General features: G+C 41.8%; 1 protein-coding gene across 4 annotated transcripts in view; it reads right to left on the reverse strand.

The window, feature by feature from the left end:
- The window catches only part of FOCAD (focadhesin), a 286,671-nt gene extending 284,464 nt beyond the window's left edge, over positions 1-2,207 (reverse strand). For 2 of the 4 annotated variants that reach the window (XM_061132649.1, XM_061132647.1), the window contains exon 1: positions 1,793-1,996. The gene's annotated coding sequence lies outside the window, so the exon portion shown is untranslated. Of the gene's footprint in view, positions 1-1,792; positions 1,997-2,143 lie in introns of those variants that run through there. The other 2 variants (XM_061132648.1, XM_061132650.1) reach the window with 2 other exon arrangements.
- Positions 2,208-10,350: the final 8,143 nt, after the last annotated feature.

Raw genomic sequence — 10,350 nt, forward strand, 5'->3', positions numbered from 1 at the left:
TTTTCCTCAGCTCCTGCATTTCCCCCCAGTCTTCCCATCTTGATCTGCTCCATTTCTAGAACTAGAAAATTTTTTTAAAGTTCTGTTTTCTTAAATTTTCCCAACCCCTAGTAGTGATGTAGGGGTTTAATTTACTTCACTTAATGGTTTGTGAATAACAGTCAAAAAGTATCACAAGGCTATGAATGTGTGTGTAAGCCACTTTAGTCCATGTCCAACTCTTTGCGACACTATGAACCACAGCCTGCCAGCCTCGTCTGTCCATGGGATTCTCCCGGCAAGAACACTGGAGTGGGTTGCCATGCCCTTCTCCAAGGCTATGAATATTATGTCTCAAAAAAACTGTTCTAGAAATTTTACACCTGCAGAAAGACCAAATGGATTACTTAATAAGTACCATCAATAAATCAACAAATGAAAAACTACTGTTACATCTCTATGAGCATCTTTACTCTCAAACTGATGATTTGCTTACCTTTTGGTTACTAATTCTCAACTGTAAAGCAGCAATCAATTAAAATCCAGTAAATTTTAGGTTGATAAAATAAATGTTAACATAGACATGATATTGAAAGACATTAACCAGGTGATGACAACTACCAAATATTAACCAAGTAAGCAAATAACCAAGGCAGTTTTAGTTACCACCAACCTACTAAGGCAAGTAAAAATGCTTTGAAAATTGCATTCTTATCCAATGTTTTTATATCATACCCTTAATGTAACATTTCAAATCTCCTGATTATTACATTTCAAAATTTAGATGAGTCATAGTGCTTTGAGTGCAAGAATTATATGTGAATCAAAATTGTAAACATGCACTTGCTTGCTAGTCAAAAAGTCAATGTAAAAAAAAAAGTCATTGTGGACAGATTCAGGAAGAGTAAAACATATAATCTTAAAATATATCCAAGGTTTTGTAAATGGTCACTTCTCAAATATTAACACAGTTCAGTAAATGTGCAATCTGCCCATCCTGTCCTTGAATATCTCAATATTACTAAATATTTCTAACCCCATCCCCTCACTTTACAGATGGGGTGCCTGAGACCTAGGTCTTTAGTGATACTTAGCAGGACTATGCCTCAGAGCTATAACAGTCTGAGGCTTACAGGAGGTGAAAGTAAGGAAAACTGAATGAGGTCCCAGAAGAGCTATACAGCTTATGATACAGGATCATAAGCTTCTGTGCCTAAATCTAGAACCTGAAATTGAATCATCAAACCTAGACAATAAAACTGGCTGATAAACTGGAAGAAAAAGACAGGGAATGACCATTTTACTTTATGGCATAAGACCCTGACCACCAAGGAACCCACTGAAAAAGTGCTGAACAGATGAATGACTGATTGCAATGATACTTGACAGCATGACTTGATTGATTTCAGAAGCTCCAAATTTAGAAACAAAACAGGATATCATGCTGAAACTAAAACTGATGGAGAGTAAGGGGCAACACAACGGGCAAGTCTCTGTAAATCTCTACATAGGTGTTGCTGACATTTCAAAACACATTCATACGTGTATGTGATATACATACAGAGATACAGAAACATACTACTTCTTCAAGTAATTCCTGCAAGTGAGGACAGAGCCAGGAGATCTGAAAACAGGCCCTGCTCACCCACAAGCCCTTGCATTAAAGTAGACAGGATCTGAGTGAGTCACCGGGAATTAGGAGGAGACAGTCACTCCAGGACAAGGAGGGGAGGGCTAGAGTCTCCTGTGCTGCCTTCAGACTAGGGAAAAGTGGGATGACTGCAACCTGCTGCAAGAAGGTAGGCGCGCCGACCTGTTTCCGAATCAGGATCCCGCTGAGCCCCACCGCAGTCAGCAGAGCCGGCCCCACCCAGGCATCCGGGAGCTCTCTAACGCCGAAGGCCTACTCCTTCGGGAATTCAGAACTCCAGCAGGACAGGACGAGGGCAATCGACAAGACCTGTCCCCTTCCCGGCCGCCCAAACCGCGACGCGGCCCTGCCACCACATGCTCTATTACCCCAACTCCCATTAGAGCTCCAGGCCCATCGGGCCTCAGCCTCCCTCCCAGCAAGCTGAGTCAGGCCATAGGCGAGTGTCATCAGGCGACCTCTGTGCAGGAGGCAGAGGCCCGCAGCCCGCCGCCTAACACCCGCAAAGCTTACCTCCCTTCTGCCACAAGCTCAGCCCCACGCCGGCTGCCTGACGTGGCCCGCCCCGCCGTCTCGAACGCCTGGGGGCGGTGACTATGAGGAGACAGCCAATGGCCTGCAGACCTCAGGGCTTGCCCCGCCTCCTCCAACTTCGACCCGCCCGCCCCTGCTTAAGCGCACGCGCGTTCAAAGCCAAGGCCGCGCACTGCGGCTGGAAGGCGGCGTGGGCGGCCAAGCGCTCAGCAGCAATCCCTGAGCTGGAAGGGTGGTGCGCGCGAGTGCTGGCTGTGGGACTGCGCCGCAGTGGGGAGTTAGCCTAGGCAGAGGCGGGTTAAAGGAACCCGCCTGGAGATACCACTGCAGCGTGTCCGGATGGTCCTACTGGCAGCCTGCCCCTATGCAGCTTTTGGCGGTGCAAAAGCAGCTTCTTGGTGTTGGGAGATTTTGTTTCCCGTGGTCAAAAAAAAAAAAAAAAAAACAGTACTGATAACTGTAGGATTCAAAAATTTTAATGCAGACAGCAGACTTGCGGTTTCGTTTCTGGTAGTCGCTGCTTGGTTATCTTTACTTCACTCGGCCAACACAGAACATTGATGTTCTTGGTGTTAGTCTGATATACCCACCTGTTGAGTGGTCGTACACGTCATCCTGTTGATTTAATCCGGAGAGAACTGGCACTAGTAATTGTTACTTTTATTGTTTTCATTTTTACATAATACCTATTGACCGTCCACCCGTGCATGAACAGGCATTTTCATAAGGAGACTGTAAGACAGCCGGCACAATGGAACAGAAACTGAAAGAAGGAGCAGGAAAAAAATGAAAAGGTTATGACAAAATGGAATTCTGATTATGGATGACAAAAGTGGGAATTATATACAAGATGAAATAGTTAAGACAAGTTGCTCTACAGAACCTGCCTTATCCAACAGTTTCTAAACCCTGACTCACCTTTACAAGAATTGGGGGAGCCTGTATTTTTGAATACCAGTGCCTGGGCCCCTATTCTAGAAAGTCTGTTTTAATAGCTCTGCTGAGGAGCCTTGGCATTGGTATTTTTCTAAGTTTTCAAAGTTTTTTTAATGTGCTGACAAGAAGCTCTACTCATTTGTAAGAAGGATTTGGTTTCCTATACTCCACTTCAGAAAAGTAATTATATACCACCAACCGTCTTCCATTCTCTAACTAATCTATTATGCATTCATTCTGTAAGAATGTATCTAAATTAATTTTGAAACTATTTATATATTCAATCTCTGTATGTAGCCCTTTGAGAGAAAGGAGCATTATAAGGTTTATAATTGCTTTTTTAAATTTTATAGACCTTGATGATATTCCCCTTCAGTCTTAATAACTCCAAATAGCAATGCATCAGCTCTTCTTTTAGGATTAGTTTAATTCTTTTTAAAAATTCTTCCTCTATTCCCTTAATTCTTGAGATACATTAGTCAATATTACAGTTCAACATTTAATTATGTAAACAGCACCTTTAAATGTATATCAACTCATTTAATCCAACTGTATGAAGCAGGTACTATTATGACCCACATTTTATAAATAAGGAAACAGACACAAGGAGTAAACATCTTAATCAAGAGGCAAAATTTGAATCCAGGCACTCTGGCTCTCAATAAATAAATGTACTGCCTCTGTTACATAAAGACTTGCTTTAGGTATGTGGGAGGAAATGCCCATTTAAAGAATGGTAATGAGTCTGTACTTTGGCCACCTCATGCAAAGAGTTGACTCCTTGGAAAAGACCCTGAAGCTGGGAGGTATTGGGGGCAGGGGGAGAAGGGATGACAGAGGATGAGATGGCTGGATGGCATCACCGACTTGATGGGCATGAGTTTGAGTAAACTCTGGGAGTTTGTGATGGACAGGGAGGCCTGGCGTGCTGCGGTTCATGGGGTCGCAAAGAGTTGGACACGACTGAGCGATTGAACTGAACTGAACTGAACTGAACTGAATGAGTCTGTGATTTTTCACTTTTGACACTTCCCGTGGATTCTGGGCAGGACTAAAGGACTTTGGCTGTTAAACCAAGGATCCAGAATTGACTTGACAACTTGTGACAGATCTTGGGCTAGGCTGGAAGCATGAGGGCTCACCCTCTTCTGGGATATACTCACCCTGCCTCTGGGTTTGACTCCTTCCATACATGACTATAGTTCAGCAAGCATTGTTCCATCTTTTAATTTATTTAATTTATTGCTGTACCTGGCACTGTGCTAGACATGAGAGATACCAAGATGAAATACACAGTCCAGAGACACAAGGAGCCAGCTCATCCTGGAGATTCATTTGGACAAGATGAGAGGTGTAGACTTTTAGAACCAGAAAAGATGTTAAAAGTTGCCTGTCTATGGCAAGTTTTCACTGACGAGTGCAGAAATGAAGAATAAGTAAATAAATGACAGTGTATCAAGTTTTCATAAAAATAAATTTATTCAGTGTAAAGGACTGTTCTTCTTGAGATTGTGTTTTGATTTTTTTCTCGTAAAAATGTTCTCTCATAATAATTAGTAGGTTAAGTTGTTGGGAATTTTGTTTACTTTAACGACCTTGAAGTCCTGTCTTGATTCTCAAAAATTTTTGACGTTTTACTGATTTAGTTTGACTATCAGCTGATGGCGAGGGAAATTGAATAAGATTGCAGAGGGACAAAGTCCAGTTCTTTTTCTACTGCATACCCACTGGAATAGCCCATTTCATGAGCAGAAATGTTTAAAAATAGTCATGTCAATAACAAATTTAAGAACAAATTAGGGTCAAGGTTAGACAACAAAGATTAGAACTGATTCTGATAGGCCAGCTGGTTGTTAGCCAGGAAGAGCAGTCTTCAGTCTGCTTAATTAATCAGATTATCTTGGTTTCCTTCTGAGCTGAAAGCAAAGAATGGGGCCTAAGGGAATACAGCTACTCTATGAAGTAATGTTTTGATTGGGGTAAGACCTAGGAAAGATCAGCTTGACTGAGAGGGAACACGCATATCTGATATAGATATGTGGAGTCTGTATTTCCCAAGAGTCAGCCTGGGGAGAATTTTTGAGAATCAACAGGGAGAGAGTGGACCCCTTCGAGTACCATGGGAGGAGAGTCAACTTCGTTCACGTAACCTGCAGAGGGTGATCTAGACCTAATACCAGAAGCCCCAGCACAGATGGAAATTTCAATTGAAGGATTAAAACAGACTTCAAATCTGTATATTATTTTCTGGATAGGCTTAGATTGTATATGCAAATGAACTCTCTGCTTTTTAAATATTCAAGACAAACCACCATCTTGCAGAAGGAAGCAAGCAGACAGCGTTTTCTCTGTTAAACTCCTTGTATTATGACCCCTGAAGTGCTGATAGTTAAGCAGTTAGTTCTCTATTGTACCAGACCCTTTAGATAAGTACCCTTTTTGAAGTCAGTATAGAAGGGCCTATTGACTTTAGCAACAACAAAAAAAGAAAGAGAGTAAGAAAAATGTGTCCACTCCCAAATCATTAACCGAACTGAAAAGAATATGCTAACAAAAAAAGACACTGTAGTCTGAATCCTGTACTGTAAGAGAAGGTCATGTCCCCCACAGTATCAGGAGAGGCATAACGCCTTGAACTCAGGCCCAAGCATGCTGGGCTAGTGCAACACGCCCACACATTCATCAGCAGGCAGGGAACTAGGAGGAGAAATTCAGAACTGAGTCATAGGGCTCCACTGTTGACACATAACAGAAAGCAGTCTTATTAGACTTAATTAGATGTGAGTAGATGGCTTCAATGGTTCCCCATTTCTTTTAGAGTAGAAGCCAAAGTCCCACAAAGGTCAACAAACTATACATGATTTGCCTCCCTGAATGATACACCTCCATCCCCAACACACACACACACACACACACACACACACACACACACACACCCTGTTAATCTTTGCCTTCTACACTCACCCCAACCCACTCCACTCCAGTCACCCTGCCCCCTTGCTGCTACAGGATCTTGGCACTTACCCCCTCATATTTTCATGACTCATTCCATTGAATCATTCAAGCCTTTGCTGAGAGGTTGGTTACCTTTTGGATAAGGACTACACTCTTAGTCAGGGTCCCAGCAGGAAACAGATGGCACAATCAAATTAGGAAAATGAAGTAGCATTTAATAAAGGGGCCATAAACAGAGGTGTGGGCATGGAATACAGAGATCGCAAGGGAGACTCAGGAACATTCAGGCCCCCAAAATCACCTCTGAGCCTAAATTAGGGCAAGAAGAAGGAGTAGTTACAAAATGTGGAGAAGGCTGTGTACATATGAGACTACCTCACAGGAGCTGGTACCTTTGATCAAGGAACACAGGCAGTCCATGCTGACCTGACAGGGAGAGAGCTCAGGAGCTATTACCTTGCCCTCCATCATTCTCCTCTCTTTCTGATTTTCTGAAGCCAGGGAAGCCAGTGTTGCAGTTCATATGAGCTGATCTCCTGTGGTACAGGAAAGGGGCAAAAAGAAGGTATCTCAGAACTTCCCTGATGATCCATGCTTCCTCTGCAGGGGGCAAGGGTTCCATCGCTGGTCAGGGAACTAAGATCCCACATGCTGCATGCAAAACAAGAAGAAGATATCTTGCACATTTACCTTGATCACCTACAGATCAGTTCAGTACAGTCGCTCAGTCATGTCCAGCTCTTTGTGATCCCATGAACCGCAGCACACCAGGCCTCCCTGTCCATCACCAACTCCCAGAGTCCACCCAAACCCATCTTCATTGAGTCGGTGATGCTATCCAACCATCTCATCCTCTCTCGTCCCCTTCTCCTCCTGCCCTCAATCTTTCCCAGCATCAGGGTCTTTTCAAATGAGTCAGCTCTTCACATCAGGTGGCCAAAATATTGGAGTTTCAGCTTCAGCATCAGTCCTTCCAATGAATGTTCAGGACTGATCTCCTTTAGGATGGACTGGTTGGATCTCCTTGCAGTCCAAGGGACTCTCAAGAGTCTTCTCCAACACCACAGTTCAAAAGCAGCAATTCCTTGGTGCTCAACTTTCTTTATAGTCCAACTCACACACCCATACGTGACCACGGGAAGAACCATAGCCTTGACTAGACGGACCTTTGGTGGCAAAGTAATGTCTCTGCTTTTTAACATGCTCTCTAGGTTGGTCATAACTTTCCTTCCAAGGAGTAAGCGTCCTTTAATTTCATGGCTGCAATCACCATCTGCAGTGATTTTGGAGCCCAGAAAAATAAAGTCAGCCGCTGTTTCCACTGTTTCCCCATCTATTTGCCATGAAGTGATGGGGCCGGATGCCATGATCTTAGTTTTCTGAATGTTGAGCTTTAAGCCAACTCTTTCACTCTCCTCTTTCACTTTCATCAAGAGGCTGTTTAGTTCTTCTTCACTTTCTGCCATAAGGGTGGTGTCATCTGCATATCTGGGGTTATTGATATTTCTCTTGGCAATCTTGATTCCAGCTTGTGCTTCCTCCAGCCCAGCGTTTCTCATAATGTACTCTGCATATAAGTTAAATATGCAGGGTGACAATATACATACAGCCTTGACATACTCCTTTTCCTATTTGATCACCTACAACACTTAGCATTTGCTGTGTTAACAAACTACCTTAGAACTTAGCAGCTTGAAATCAGGAGTGTTTAGATTGCAAAAGCAATCATGTCTAATCATGGTAAGAGTGGAAAAGGCCCAAGAAGGAAGGGGCCAAGCACCATGGACAGCTGTTGCACAACAACCATGGTCAGGAAGCTGGCCATTCAGTCTAGTACTGGGGGCTTTAAGCCCATCTCTAGCCCCTTCCATGGGGAGACCAGCAGGGTAATCAGTCATTCTAAAGTCACCTACACAGAGTATGCCAAGCCTGAAACAGCCACAACCATGGTGACCTGCAAGCTCAAACCCTAAGGATGTACTCCAGGATTTGGTGACTAAGAATGTAGGATCTGCCATACTTCAACACTGATAAAATGGGCCCTTTCCAGGGCCTCCCAGGAAGTCACCTAAAGTGCTGTTATGCCCTGCAGAATTGTTAAATCTGAGTAGGTAATATCAAACAGCAGTTTGCATAAGGTTGCTGAAAGGTAGATGTATTATTATTTCACAAAGCAATTACATAACTTAATTCTGGAGCATTTTGTCATAGCAAGGTGCTGGGAATTTTTTATTTTTAACAAAGGAAAAGAAGGAGGCCTTTAAAAAAGGGGTACAATAAATGAGCACAAGCGAATGGTGCTGATAAAAAGACTGTCTACAAAACACACACACACACACACACACACACACACACACCCAGAAACACGTATTCATTTTCAGGTTACCTAGACAATTCTTCTGATACAGGCTGGCTCTTGCTGGTTCCCCCTGAGTCTACTTACATGTCTGTAGTCATGTCAAGTCAACTGGCAGCTTGGCTGGTCTAGAATAGCCTCATTCACATGTCTGGTGGCTTGCTCAATGTCAGCTGGAGCAATAGGGATGAAGTGGCCATGTATCTGTATTAACTGTAACCAATCTCTTTTCTTATTTGTGTGATACCATCAGATCCTTTCTACTAATAATATCAAGATACATTATTTTGATGGAATTCCCATGTTAAAGCAATACCAGAGCTTCTCTACTGGTTCTGTGATAAAGAATCCTCCTGCCAATGAAGAAGACACAGGTTCGATCCCTGAACCAGTAGGATCCCACATGCCTCAGAGCAACTAAGCCTGTGTGCCGCAACTATTGAGCTTGTGCTCTAGAGCCCAGGGGCCGCAACTACTGAAACCCAAGCACCCTAGAATCCTTGCTCCGCAACAAAAGAAGCTACCACAATGAGAAGCCCAGCAGCACCAAAGACCCAGCACAGCCAAACATAAGTAAATAGATAAAATTATCTTTTCAAAAAAAGGGGATAGAACAGGATTGATCAAAACCAATGTTAGTCTGTCAGTCATGTCCAACTCTTTTGCAACCCCATTGACTGTAGTCCTCCAGGCTCCTCTGTCCATGGGATTTTCCAGGCAAGAATACTGGAGTGGGTTGCCATTTCCTTCAAAACCAGAGATCAAAATATTTTTTCTATAATGAACCAGAAAGTAAATATTCTAGGTTTATGAACTGAGGCAAAATTGAGTACATTATAGAAAAAGTTAACTAAAAAGAGAGAAAGAAAAGGCAAACTTCCATAAAATTTTTATTGATGAAATTCAAAGTGCAATAATTGAGTACAATCATTTATAATTCAGGTCTATTAATAAGAAGAATGGAATTCTTTGTTAGAAGATAATAGTTCATTTAGTAGGGATTCAAAGTTAGTATTCCCTGTTAATCAAAGTAAATTCCAAATATTCATCTGTTAATGTTGATCTATAATGAGATTTTATCATCTTTGAAAGTATCTTTTATATAGATCGATATGGCAAAACACTGATATCAGCCTATGAGCATATAATTTTAATTGAACATATTTATCACTTGGAAGTAATTTACAGAATTCTATTAGGTTCTTCTCTTGATATTTGACAATTACCATGCCATTATATTGCAGATTAATCACTTCCAATTAAAAGTTAGGTGGAAGATACTCAGTTGGAAAGTTAAATGGATTTTGAAATATGGAAATTTCCTTTCCACATGCATTGAGATCCAAAAATGCTGTTGGAACTGTAGTTTGAGCTTAGAAAATATATCTCCTGCAAATTTTTGTGGGAATGAAGATCTTGCTTCTTTTTAAAACTTTGACAGCACAGGAAGTGTATCAAACAGCTTGACATTACTTGTGATTCAAAGAACATCAGTTGTTCTTAAAATGACTTTCTCACAGCGTTACATTTACATATAAGCACTATTTACTTTGTAATTTTATATTGAGAAATATGACCAAGTCTGCAACAAAAGAGAATTTTCAAAACCAGTGTTCAATAAAAACTGATTGAGGGAAAGAGGGAGGGAGGGGAAAAAAAAAAAAAAGCTGATTGAGGGAAGTTCTCATTTCAAAAAAATTCAGTCTTGGCCTGAGTTCCCAAATTGCAATAAAACTAAACTAAGGTGAAATACCCCAAGACACATATTAATCAAATTAACAAAGATCAAGCAAAAAAAACTAAACTACGACTAAGCCATCGACTGCTGTGTAGCAGAGCAAGGCAAAAATATTCAGTCTCTATTTTTGGCAAAAGTCCACAGAACTGATAGTTATTAAATCCACCAGACTAAATGACATTTAACATGGAGGCTACTGGT

The sequence above is a fragment of the Dama dama genome, chromosome 29 (genome assembly GCF_033118175.1).
Source record: "Dama dama isolate Ldn47 chromosome 29, ASM3311817v1, whole genome shotgun sequence".
Classification (NCBI taxonomy): Eukaryota; Metazoa; Chordata; class Mammalia; order Artiodactyla; family Cervidae; genus Dama; species Dama dama.